The sequence below is a fragment of the Ailuropoda melanoleuca genome, chromosome 3 (genome assembly GCF_002007445.2).
Source record: "Ailuropoda melanoleuca isolate Jingjing chromosome 3, ASM200744v2, whole genome shotgun sequence".
In the NCBI taxonomy this organism is placed as follows: domain Eukaryota; kingdom Metazoa; phylum Chordata; class Mammalia; order Carnivora; family Ursidae; genus Ailuropoda; species Ailuropoda melanoleuca.
The window spans coordinates 17678870-17691539 of record NC_048220.1 but is presented as its reverse complement, the minus strand read 5'-3'; the positions used below and the strand labels follow the sequence as shown (position 1 = coordinate 17691539).

Genomic DNA, 12670 nt, shown 5'->3' with positions numbered 1-12670 from the left:
TGATAGTGTGCATACTGTAGTAGCCTGGGTCTTAGAAGCATATAGACTCCTGGCTAAATCACGAGATATTCCTTGGATAATTACTATATAAACCATAATAAAACTAATAATGGCTTATAATCACTCGGAAGAAGTAGAAGTCACCCAAAGATGAAACAAACTTTCTTGGCAGATCCACCGTCCAAGAAATTCAAGTCCTGATTCAGAAAGTACACACTGCCACAGATGCCAGAAAACTCATATTCCTCAAGCCTGGGAAGTATGTCCAGGAAAAGCTGCTCGCAACAGGCCCAGGATAGTGGGTGTTCTCTATGACAGCCTGTGCTTCTATTTTCAGTCCTTGTGACTGTTCCCTCATCCGGAGGATAAGAGGATTGGCCAGGTTGCATCAAAGATCTCACAGCTCCAAGCGCTTAAATTCTAGGATAATCCCTGAGATGACAGTCTACAGGGTTAAAATCTGTTGCCCTGTCCTAGACCCATCAGCTTACAAATGTGTAGCCTTCACTACATTTAAAAATTTGAATTGCCAGTATTTAAAAACTAGAATATATTATAGAAAACTACGGATGCACAGCTTTTCTTGAAAGCAGGACTGGCTATATCATTTGGGGAGCCCGGTACAAAAGGAAAATGCAGACACTCTTGTTCAAAAATTATTAAGAAATTCGTGACAGGGACAGCAGAGTGTTAAAGCAGGTGTGGGCCCTTCCAAGTGCAGGCCTGGTGTGACTGTTCAGGTTGTGTGCCCTTGGAGCCAGCATCAGTTGACAATTCAGAGGAGCTGACAACAGGCTCATATTCCTCAGACAGCAGTCAGTGGTAGGAGCTGAGTGGTGACTGCCCTTTTAAAATGGAACCTACCCTCTTCAGCCACCACAGCCTCCTTCAGTCTCTATCTCCTCCAATGAGGCCAAGTGTTAGTCCACATTTGTCATTGCACTTGCCCAATTGATTTTTTTCACCATGGCTTCACTGAATTCATTTATACAACCTGCCTAGGCACTGTAGAAATAATGAGTTTGTGCCCTCTGGTCCAAACTGCCCATATGAAGTCATGCCTACTCATCACCTAGTGGTGGCAGTGACCCCCTACAAGGCTTTTATTGCTAATTGAAAGTGGGAGTCACCTATACACAGATTGGACAACTCTTTTTGTTCTAAGACAGTCTGGTCAAGGGAGGAGGGTGAGCATATGTTAAGAAGCAGGTCAGCATGACCCACGGGGCCTCCGTCCTCCATGACCTCAACATGCCTTTCCTCCTCCAGGGGAATAACAGGGATTAATTTAAGACTAGAAGATGGATGAAGCCCCTTTCTCTCTAGGATTTGCAAAAGTCTGTCATTATATGAAAACCTGCAAGATTCTGTTCTCAAACTTAAAGCCAAAAAAAAAAAAAAAAGGCAAGCACAAATACTGATTTTAAAAATCACTCTTTTGAAATCAATACCCATGCGAAGTTTTGAATAGCAGTCATTCCACTGACCCCATCTGTTGTACTTTGATGAATCTTTCTCCTTCTGAAAAGAAGAAATCATGCTCCTTGGGAACTTGGAAGATAGATCTGAAGAGCTTAGCTCTTCCTGAATGGTAATGTATCCCCAAATGTTGTCCTTTGTTCTCTTGAGCCTCAAAACACCCCTGAAGCTTGAAGTTTATTATGGATCCCACTATAGCTGCTGGCTGCACTCTAAAACTGATACGCCTGCTAAGAGCACATGAAAACTGAAGGAATATCTTTCTATCAACAGTTCCTTTTTCCCTTTGTTTGACCTCGATGTGATTCCTGGCACCATAGCATATTTCATTTTTCTGGACCATTTCCAGGCCAGGCCTTGTTTCTATACAAAACCTGAAAAGGTTCAGTGGTCAGGGTTCTGGTTGACTCATTCTGCCAGATTTCTCCCACTTGGTCAACATTCTTTATTTCCTAGCAGTAGCTTTTGCCAGCACTTTTGTACTCATTTAACTTAAGCACCTATGTGGTAAATATTTGGTTAAGTACTTTATATGTGAGTAAATAAAAACAAACAGATCTAGCCTTTAAGTGACCAGTATGATGGAAAAATATTGTTTTTTTAATGCTTTTAATAACTCTCTTATTACTGTTGCTCTTAAGCCAAGATTATTAGGACTACATTGTGTTCAGTTGCTATAATCTTTTAAAGAAATGCTTGAAAAAAAGCATTAATTTCCTAGAACCTTGTTGTAGCTCAGGAAGCCTATGATGATTTAATAAAAACATATTTTTAGCTCATCTCTGTTTTTGCATTTATCTTTATTTAGCACTACTGCAATATATGCATTTAGGCATGTAAATTGCAAGTGTTCCTACATGCGTATTTTTATTTTGTTCACTTGTTTGGAAAGTTTTTAGGAAAAGACACCATGAATGTGCTTTTAACTTGTGACTTCCTCTCTAGTACACCCATGCAACAGCAAGGCTCTCTATAAAATAGATAAATGAGATAATGAGATAATTTGATGACTGTAATACTTAAAGCCACTCAACCTCAAATTTTCTTCCTCTTCCTCTTTTTCTCTCTTCAAACCTCAACTTTTAACTTCTTACACAGTTATTTGAGAATTTCAAGTTTTAGGACCCTATGTAGTATTGCTTTCTAAAACAATGACTCCATTTTCTGTTGGTAGCTCTCACATCTAGTCAAGCAAGGGTCGGGCATGCTGGCTTCCGGTCTTCATAGCTAGAGTCATTCTTCCCTAATGCTCAGCCACCTTCACCCTTTTCTCTATGTTAGCCTACTTGCCATCCTCAGACCTCTCAAACTAAAATCTCTGCCTTCGCTCTTGGGGTTTGTCTTGTCATAGTCCAGCCTTAAGTGAGTGTGCCATAATGGCTCACATTTGTTAAGCATTTATTAAGTGTCATTGACTTTTCCAAGAACTTTATGTAGATTATATTATTCAATACTCACAGAAGCGTACAAAGTAGGTACAAATATTACTATATTGCATCAGTGCTCTGACACATTTATTTCATATTTCTTAAACAGGAGTGTGGCTTAAAATGGAGTATTGGCAGCATTTTAGAACCTTGTTGGCACATAAAATGGTGGTGTATGTATCTTACAATCCATGGAACCTTCAATTTGATGAAATATAGTATCCTCAGTCAATTGACAAAGAAACACAAGCTCAGGGAAGTTAATCTAAGGCCATGAGGCCATAAGGTCCTATTCCAGAGTCCAATCTCTTGACCACTTCTCTGCAACTAGGGCAGTGATCTTTGTTAGTTTTCTCTCTAATTGCCTTATCATGATCAGATTTAAATGTATAATTGTAAAAACAAGTGATTATTTTCATTTTGTGATTTAAAAACTACCACACATTCATTGTAACAAATTTAAAAAGCAGAAATTTAAGGAAGAAATATAAATTACCTTGAATCCTACTAACATGTTGCTATTGCCAATTCTGGTACACGTGTCCCTGGCTTTTTTTTATAGCATTGGTAACACAGCATGATGCCGTTTTGCGTCCCTCTCTTTTCATTTCGCATTATATGGTGAGCATGTCCCCATGTTATTTTATGTCCTATGAGCACAAGACCCTGAACGGCCATCTAGCTTACCACTCTAGGGTCGTCCTATAGCTGAACACTGAGATTGTTGCCAAGTTTCCCTGTAAGTACATGTGGTGGGCAGCCTTATTATCACCTTAGGGTTTCAAGAACTGTTTACACTTCCTTTTCAGTTATCATGTTATCTTTCGCTTATCACTAGAATTAAGGGTATGCGCCGCCCATACAGAAGAAGAGATGTGAACTTCAAGTGTCTGAAAAAGTCAGAGCTTAGTGGCAGACATTTCCCTGAAGAGAACACTAGTGGCTCCCTGTGGAGCTGCTACTTGGCATTGTTCAGCCTCTTCGGGAGGGGGATTTCTTCCTCGCTAGAAAATGCCTAGGTGGTCAGTGTGTTTGAGGTTGAGTTACCACAGCAAAAAGGTCTTTGTTCCATCTAAGTTCTGGTTATATCATTGAGGTGGAAGCTACAAACTGGATACTATTGTCACAGTGTTGGGTTCTAGAAACTGGATATGGGAACTACAGACCAGGCAATCTACTCTAAATGTTTTAAGGGCTCTTCATTTTCTTGGCCTCATTTTCTTTTTCTCTCTTTTTAATACTGACAAGAGAGAAGGAAAATCAGCAAGTAATTGTCATAGCAGAGCTTAGTTTTGAGAAATGTCCCAGTGAACTGAACAAAGGGAGGTTTAAGAAAGCCCATGGGAAGACTGCACCCTCCTGACAGCCCATCCACTAATCCCCAGAAAGACATTTTGTACATACCCACCTTCAGAGAATAACCGCTGTCAACTGTGGCTTTTATTTCCTGGGTGCATTCAAGTTTACTATTGTTATTATAATGTATCTTAAAAATTAATGTCCCTTGAAGACTCTGGTATTTTCTTAGTATCCCCAATGGAAAGTCTTCCATAACAACTTTTAATTTTCAATGGGACAATCTAGAACTCAGTAAGTAACCCTAACTTCCTCTAAGTGAAAATAAAGCACTGCATTTTCTCTGTTCTGTCCTCGTCAATACTTGCTACGTGTCACCTATATGTGGGACACGATGCCAGATGCTCTACAGACTACCAAGTACAGATATTACTTTCCCAGAGGCTATCATCTGAGGCAAAGTTTGAGACTGTATTAGGAATCAGGGGGATGAAACAGAAGAGTGAACAGAGTTGCTTACCTATGTGGGGGGACATTCAGATAACATGTATAACTAACGCTTTCTAGAGTTCATATTTCAGAAGCCTCAGTATGGACTCTGGCCTAATGCTTATTTTTCGGTATCAAATAATGAATTTGTTTTGAGACTAGTGGGTGCCATTTTCCAAGGTGACTCTTACACATAATCAAAGTGTAATCCCTATGCACAGGGTATTTACATTCTAATAAAGGGAGAGAGATTTCTCCAGAAGCACCATGACTCAAGGCGTCATCTGAAAAGGGCCATCAGAGAGATGCAGCATCCAAAGGAAGAAAAAACTGTTTGGTGAAGGGCTCCCTGGGGACTTGACTGTGCAAGTTGATTAGGAATTTAGCCCTAGAAATTGGGCAAAAGGAACCCGATGAGAAAAGACTCCAGGGAGGAAAATAACAGACTAAATTTGGGAAATTTTGTAGATTCTGCATTGACTGCTCAACAGTATGGGGTATTTCCTGTGTGTGAAACCAATTTTCTCTTTAATATTTTAGTTTCAGTAAATGTACCACCTATTTGGGAATCCCTCTGAATTTCTTGTGGAATGGGATGGGATGCATATATACCTGATACATACCATAGAACCAAATAAAAAGAACTAAATTTCAAAAAAAATTTTTTTATCATGCCTGTTAGCTTCAAGAGGATTTAAAGGCATGATCATTATTTTTAATCTCTTCTCTCAAGTTGCAGATGCTTGTTGAGACAGTTGGTAGGCTTTGGCTGGAGAGAGAAAATTTTTTGGAACTATGCAGTTTTTAATTTTTTATAGCAAGTTTACCAATTATTTAAAATCTACTTGTCTCTGCTTTGCGAAAGAAAAATGTACTCAGGCCCCTTTAGGCTACTGGGAAACTGAACAACACGTTTATCTGCATTTTATTATGCAATCACATTTTCCTCACTCATTAGATGATAATGTTTTTATAGGTTTAAGACACGCACAGCTGTTTTACCTTCACTAGAGACTCAAGTAATTAGCAGCTGACCCTAAGGGATGGGATTGTTTGATTTTACCCAGGAGAGGTAGTTGTTTGCACAAAACAGTTGATCCCTTTAAAAAATTCTTGTGGTGATGATTTTATATTGTCTTTCGACCTGAAATCCTTGCCTGCAAAGTTGCTGTGATTACAACATGTTACAACATAGAACACACTTGTATGATTTATAAAGTTTGAGTACTGTAATAATTCACCAATATTACAGTTTCATTTTTTTTATTGTGATTTCCATATTCTTGACTCGATTTCTAATTAATTTTCTCTTTGTCTTGAATGTTTAGTAAAATATGTGTAAGTTTTTGGTATGTGACAGAAGAGACATTTTCAAGGTTTCGGTCCTGGTTGGAAATTAAGAAATTTCCTGAGAGACAAAGAATTCAATTTGTTATTACACAGATTTATTCTAACACTATTATAGCTAAGTGCAGTGATTTGATCTTACATAGCTAGAAAATCAGCTTTCTTACAAACAGATTTATTAATTCTAGGAGTACACACAACAGATCATTTGCAAAAAAAGTACTGGTTTTAAGCCCTGAAACTCTCTGGAGGTCCAGAGATACAGAGCTTTGCTTTGATAAGGGAAAAAATAAATAAAAATAAAAAATATTCTTCTGCCTAAGCAATCACTGAAGCAATATGAGGCAATCACTATATTTAGGTAAGAAATAGTAAAACATGTAAGCAGAGTACCCAGAAGGTAATATCCCTGCCCTCAATTAGTTTATTATTTTGTATTTATCATATAGTATAAACAGAGACCAGAAGAAATAAATCAAAGAATTTCACATAATTATGTATTTATTGAGCACCTAATGTGCCTAATATTGGATACTAAAATAGTGAATTGGAAGCTTAAATCATTTTGAAAGTGATGACCACTTAAAGTAATTCGAACAAAATAATGAAATAATTCAAATAAGAAAAATACTAGAACAGAAGGCTAAATTATGTGCTGTAGGAGAATTAAATTGATTTCAGATACTCAGCTAATTATCAGTGAAAGAGAACAAGGCAGGACTGTGAAATGAGAAAGAAGAGGCAGATGAGAATGTTGCTGCTTGAATTTTGCTTCAAGCCACATTTTCTGAGTAAGAAGTACATGGGGGGGGCTGGGGGAGGAGGGGAAGCAACCAAAGAATAAGATTATGTCTTAAGAAAAGGGGAAGCCTTTTTAATAAGGCCATTATTCAATATTTCCCTCAAATTCCACCAGCCTGCAAAATAACCCCTTTCTCTGTCTGAGTGGAGAATAAACGCTTTAAAAGGCTAGCTATTTGGCTACCATTTCAACAGTCAGGAGGCTCAAGCCTCAAGAGGGCCCCCAACGGCTTGGGGCTTGGATAGGACCTGCTAGCACCTTTTAGATAACACATGTAGTCTCCAAGATAATTCACAGATGCCCAGGCTCTGAGGTACTCTGGCTTGGTTGGGTTGGGTTTTCAGCTAGATATGAACAGGATATAAATATGTAGCTTGGCTTTTGGTGATTTGATTCAGAGGTTATATAAATTACCATCACGATGGATGTAGCCAACAGATTTATTATTATTTTTTTAAAAGATTTTATCTATTTATTTGACAGAGATAGAGACAGCCAGCGAGAGAGGGAACACAAGCAGGGGGAGTGGGAGAGGAAGAAGCAGGCTCATAACAGAGGAGCCTGATGTGGGGCTCGATCCCATAACGCCGGGATCACGCCCTGAGCCGAAGGCAGACGCTCAACCGCTGTGCCACCCAGGCGCCCCAGCCAACAGATTTAAAATTCACTTGGTTCCAACCCCTAGTTCTACTTTCCAAATTTCTTTTCTCCTCAGAGGCAACTATTACTTTGAATTCCTCAGTGATTGTTTCAGTTAAAAATTTTTGTAGTCTGTGTTATTCTAGTGATTCATTTACATGTACTTTTACTATAGACATTTTATGCCTTTATTGTTTAATGTGTTTTTTAAAAAAATCCACATTAATGCTATTATATTATCCATAATAGCATATATATAGCTCTATCTTTGTGATTCTCCCATATCTTCATTGGTTTTCCTGATACAAGAGTTTCTTTAAGAAACATCCCCGGAAATGGAATTGCAGGGATTTGGACTTGTGCATTTTCATCTGTATAAGTATTGCCTGATGGTTCTAAAGTGTATGTACCAATGTAAACTCTTGCCAGCATTTTGTGAGACTTCCTGTTTCCCACATCCTCTCCAATATTTGATGCTTTTTCTATTTTATCTATTTTATCATATGAAATTGTGTCTTACTGTATTGATTTCTATTTTCCTGATTACTAGTGAGGTTAAAAATATTTTCATATATTTATTGACCATTCCGTTTTACTTGTCAGTTTTGATTTTTCACACCTTTGCTGATTTTGTTGTCTTGTCTTTTTAAAAAATTGACATGAAGAGTTCATATTTTTATTTCATTCCTTCTATTTGAATTTAAAGTTTTATTTTTTATCTAACATTTTAAAATTAATAGATAAATGAAATTATTTTCAGTTTTTAAGAAGTAAATACAGTTAAGGTTACGATTTTCCTTCTAAATATTACTTTAAGTTATGTCCATAGGATTTTTTAAATATACTCTTCTTACTGTAATATGTTTCTAAGTATTTCATGACATCTTTTGGTGATTTATTTTATTTTATTTTTTTTAGGTAGAGCTTTAGAATGTAGTTTATTATTTTTTTTAAAGTTCCATGATTGATTACTTGTGTATAACACCCAATGCACCATGCAATACATGCCCTCCTTAATACCCATCACCAGCATATCCCATTCCCCCCCACCCCAAAGCCCTCAGTTTGTTTCCCAGAGTCCATAGTCTCTCATGGTTCCTTCCCCCTTCTGTTTACCCCCCTTTCTTCTTCCCTTTCTTCTCCTACTGATCTTCCTACTTCTAATGTTCCATAAATGAGTGAAACCATATGATAATTGTCTTTCTCTGCATGACTTATTTTGCTTAGCATTATCTCCTCCAGACCCGTCCATGTTGCAGCAAATGTTGAGAAATCGTTCTTTTTTATGGCTGAGTAATATTCCATTGTATATATGGACCACATCTTCTTTGGTGATTTATTTTAAACTCATAGGTTAATTAGGAGTGAGTGAGTGTGTGATAGGCATGTGCATGTGTGTGTATGGTTAGTTTTTAAATGTATTCTTAACTGTCTTTTTATGAATAAATTTCATTAAAATTTCATTTCGGTGAGAGATCATGGCCTACATAACTGAATCATCGGAGCAGTAGCCAGTTTTTGAAAATGTTTTATGTGTGCTTGAAAGTGATACACTTGCTCATTTATGGACACAGGATTCTACATATTAGAAGAAGTTTGTCAATCATGTTTTTTAAATGTTCTATACTCTAACATTTTTTCTGATTTACCCATTGTTTCTGAAAAAAGCATATTGGAATATCCAGCTTTAATAGTGCATTTATCTCTTTTTCCTTGTAATTCTGTCAGTACACACACACACACACACACACACACACACTCTCTCTCTCTTTCTCTCTCTCTCTCTCTTTCTTTTCTTGGTCACATTGAAAGACTATTCCTGTTCATTGAGTTAATGTCTTCTTGGTAGATTATCATTATGTGGTGTCTTTCTCTGTCACTATCAAACCTTTTTGCCTGAGGTTCCATTTTGTTTCTTCTCATTATTATTATTATTATTATTATTATTATTATTATTATTATGCCGGTTATGGTTTGTCATATTATCTTTGCCTAGTATTCCATTATATATCTCTGTATTTTTACTTATTCTGTGCTATTGTGCTTTGAAAGTGTATCAGGTGAGCTGCACAGAGCTGGATTTTATATTTTTAATCCAGTCTGTTCATCTGCGACATTTAGTGCTGACATTAATATGTTTGCCATTCATTGTGGTTCATTTCTGTCATCTTATTTGATATTTTCTACTACTTTATCTTTGCTTCTCTTTTTTTTCTTGTCCTTACAAGCCTTATGCGGGACTGATCAAATTTACTTATTTTTTCTCTCTTATTTTTTTGCTTTCAGAGTTCTCTCATTTTGTCTCATTTTTTCCCCTCTCATTACTAGTTCAACAATTATACACTCTAGTTCCTCTATTTTCCTTTTAACTTTTATTTTTTTAAACACATTTACCTGAGCTAACAAAGTCTAAGATTAATTAGTTTCTTTTTGTTGTATTCCAAATGTTATGAGGACATTAGGATTCTTTCACCCAAATCTTACCCCAGCACCTACAATCTTTCATGGACAGATTGTTTAAAACGATAGTACATTGGTTCACTGCACCACCAACTTTTTATTTCTATCAATGTCAAACCTACGGAAAAGTTGAAAGAACAGTATAATCACTGTGTACTCTTAATTTAGGTTCAGAAATTAACATTTCGCCACCTTTGCTTTCAAGATCTCTCTCCATCATGAACGTTTTCACATCATGCAACACTACTCCCACATGCTTCAGGAAGCATCCCCTCAGAAAACAATCTTCTCTTGGATGACCACAAAGCTGCTCTCACATCCAGGAAATTCATAGTGGTGCAGGAAAATCATCCAATATCTAGTCCTTATTCTAATTGCTCCCATGACTCTGAAAATACCTTTCAACATTTTATTTTCTAAATCCAACATCATTTCAAGGATCATGCACTAGATTTTGTTGTTGTATTTCTTTAGTTTGCTTTAATCCGGAGCAGTCCCTGACTTTTATTTTCTTGCATACTCTTTTTTTTTTTTTAAGATTTTATTTATTTATTTGACAGAGAGAGAGACAGCCAGCAAGAGAGGGAACACAAGCAGGGGGAGTGGGAGAGGAATAAGCAGGCTCCCGGTGGAGGAGCCTGATGTGGAGCTCAATCCCAGAACGCTGGGATCATGCCCTGAGCTGAAGGCAGACGCTTAATGACTGAGCCACCCAGGCGCCCCGATTTTCTTGCATACTCTTGACATTTTTTGAAGAGTTCAAGACAGTTTTCCTGTAGAATGCCAGATAGCCAGGATTCATTTATTTTTTCCTCATGATTAGGTTAAGCATTTTGGGCCAGAAGACTATATAGACAACATTTTATATTTTCTATCAGGAGGCACATAATAGCATGTTGTGCTATTACTTGCATCGCTAGGCTGGATTACTTGAGTAGGGTGGTGTTTTTCAGATAGAATTATTGTAAATGTCTTTTTTCCTCATTTGCAATAAGAAGTAATCTGTAAGATCTCCTATGCTTTAAGTTTTTTAAAATTGTGGAATACTGTATAGAAGAACAGTATATATATTATTAGTGTGTTGCTTAGTAAAGTTTCACAAACTGAACATAATCATTTAACTGACTGGACTGCAGCCTGAGATCTAGAATATCTCAATTATTCTAGAAGCTCCCCTCACACCCTCTTTCAGGTACTTCTTCCTTTAGGGGTAACAACTATCTGAACTTCTAAGGTCATAAATTGATTTTGCCCGATTTTACCCTTTGACTAAATGTAATCACACAGGATGTACCTTTCTGTGCCTGGCTTCTTTCACTCACCATTATGTTGGTGAAGTTCTTGTGTATTGTTTCATGGTGGCTGTTTTTTCTTCATTCTTATTGCTGTTTAGTATTCCATTTTATGGATATAGAAATTATTTATCCATTCTCCTGTTATGTGTTTTGGGTAGTTTCCAGTGGGGATATTATAAATAGAGCTTCTGTGAGTGTTCTAGAACATTTCTCCTGGTTAAATACGTCCACCTTTCTGTTTTGATATATTCTAGCTGAATAGATTTGCTGGGTCACAAGGTATGCCTAAGCTCAGTTTTCAAAGTGATTGTATTTCCCTGCCCACAGGAGCGTTTAAGGGTTCTAGTTATTATTTATTCCTTGTCAACACTTGATATTATTGATCTCTTTCATTTTAGCCATTCTGGGGGGTTTCTAGTGGAGTGCTACCTCGTTGTTAAAGCTCTCTAAATTAGTCTACAGAAAAACATTTTTTAAACAGTCAATACTAGATTATATAAGCCAAAATCTGTTACCTGTTTCTTTACTCACCATTTATTTTTGCATCCAGCTACTGCTTTCTTGACTCAGTTTCCTTCCTGATGTAGAACGTAAGAAGTTCTTTCTGTGGGAAAATAATGTAATCTTTCTAGCTGCATTTATCTTTATTTCACTTTCATTTGAGTGATAATTTAGTTGTGTGTGGAATTTGGGGATGACAAGTATTTTCTTTCGGACTTTTAAGGATTTTTTCCCCATTCTTATAGTCATTGTTGAATGGGGAAAAAATCATGGGTAGTCTGATATCAGTTTAATTGTTTCTTTGAAGGCAATATATCTTTTCTCTCTGGTGGCCTTTAAGATTTTCTCTTTTTGTCATTGATATGTCAAAAGGTCACATCATTACCTTTTGCCATCCCACTACAATGTATCTATATGCAGACTTCCATTTTTTCTGGCTGAAAACTTGATGAAATCCTTCAACTTGGAGATGTATATGTTTCTTATATGCTAAAAGACATTCATTATTGCTTTAAATATTGCTTCTCTATTCTCTTTAAAAACTTTGAGCTGAGCTCTTTTCCTTCTTTTTGCCTTATGTCTTAAATTCTCTTTCATATTTTTTAGTTATTTATTCCTCTGTGAAGGATTTTGCATGATTCTCTTGGATTTCTCTTTGTAATTCACTTAATCTCTTTAATTATATTACTCTGCTGTTAATTTTGCCCTTTTGAACTTTAGAAATTATAATAACTATATATTTTTATTTCTAGAATTTGTGTTATGTTTTAAGTTTTCCTTTTCTTTTTATACCGCCCTGTTTTTATCTTATGGCATTCTTTCTTTCTGAACATTGTAAATAATTGGAAGTCTGTTTAAAATTTTTCCATTCTCTCCATTTCCAGTGTATTATACAAATCTGCCATTTGTTTGTCAACTCACTCTTATGGGGTTAA

The 12670-nt window shown here is 36.6% G+C and overlaps 1 protein-coding gene across 1 annotated transcript in view; it reads right to left on the bottom strand.

Annotated features, from left to right (window-relative positions):
* CCDC192 (coiled-coil domain containing 192) overlaps window positions 1-12670 on the bottom strand; it is a 194027-nt gene that overhangs the window by 87654 nt on the left and 93703 nt on the right. The window lies entirely within an intron of this gene.